This window comes from Mustela nigripes, chromosome 13, assembly GCF_022355385.1.
Source record: "Mustela nigripes isolate SB6536 chromosome 13, MUSNIG.SB6536, whole genome shotgun sequence".
Lineage (NCBI taxonomy): Eukaryota > Metazoa > Chordata > Mammalia > Carnivora > Mustelidae > Mustela > Mustela nigripes.
In genome coordinates this window covers 140,863,096-140,864,368 of record NC_081569.1, presented here as the reverse complement: position 1 = coordinate 140,864,368, position 1,273 = coordinate 140,863,096, and positions in this window count along the sequence as shown.

The window sequence follows — 1,273 nt, the reverse complement described above, 5'->3', positions numbered from 1 at the left end:
GAGGGCGGGCTGGAGGGGAGGGGGAGGGAGGGAGTGGGAAGAAGAGGAAGGAGCCGAGGGAGGGAAAGTCGGCCTCTTCCACACCCCTGCTCCCTCCCAGGTCTGCACACTCAGAATGAGGCACGCGGGTTCGCACTAAGTATTTGTGGAACTGAGCTGCACCATCGCATCAAGAAATCGATGAGGAAGCACTAGCCAGGAGTGGGGGCACCTCGGAGATCAGAAAGGGTCTTTTAAAGCCTGGGGAGCCCCTCTTCCCGGCAAAGATTTCCTCCAGCCTGCAGATGAGTTCCTTTTCAACACCTTTCCCCTGTCTCTCTCAGATGGGCCAATTATTTCTGATTGTATTTTACTTCCTTCTGCCGTTTCCTCCATGAGCAGCAGGCAACAGCCTTCGTGGGCTGTGGCCAGCAACAGGGCCCCCATCGATCCGTGCCTGCCGCGCGGGGGGCCACCGGCACACTCTCACCCGGCCTGCCCGTCCCCGCTAACTGTGGAGGGTGGGGACCCATCTCCTGTGGGTTTTCTCTGTGCTTCCTCTGCACCAGGCCAGGGCAGTGGGAGGGGGAAGGGGTGCACGGGGGTGGGGTAGGGGGTGGGGTGGGGCGTGGATGGAGGCTGGGGAACCGACCCCTGAGTGGAAGTGAGGCTCTGCCCAGCCCTGGCCCTTATAGGAGCTCCGGGTCTGGCCTTGCCGCATCTCCGAATAGGATGCTGTAGAGGCCACAGGTCGCAAACACCGTGAGAGCAGAAGAGGTTTCAGGGTTCCTGAAATACTGTCCTCAGACCCACCTGACGGAGGCCTGCTGCCCCCCAGCCAGCACCTCCGGTCCGTCTGTCCTGGGGGATCTGTGCCCAGTCCCTTCCCCGCTTGACAGCTCACGTTAACGAGGAGACCAGGAACCCAACTGGAGGGACCCGGAGCCCTACAGCAGGATCCAGGCAGGGTCCCAGCAGGAAGCAGATGGCAGCACGAGGTGGTTAAGGCAGGGAGGGTTTAATAAAGGGCTATTTACAGAGATGTAGGCGGGGTGTGAGGAAGCAGGAGGGGTAGCAGCAGGCGGTCACCCTGGGGGCCTAAAGGAGGTGCTGTCACCTGAACTGGAAGCCAGGATTGCTGGTGGATGAGGCGGGGGCTGAGGCCGGTCAAGTCCACGGCGACCCCTCCTGTCCTCTTGATGTGCTGGGAGTCGAGGGCACAGAGCCAGCTGCAGCTGCTGGGGTGGGCATCCAGGGGACAGAGCAGAATGAGGAGGACAGCAGAAGAAGAGCC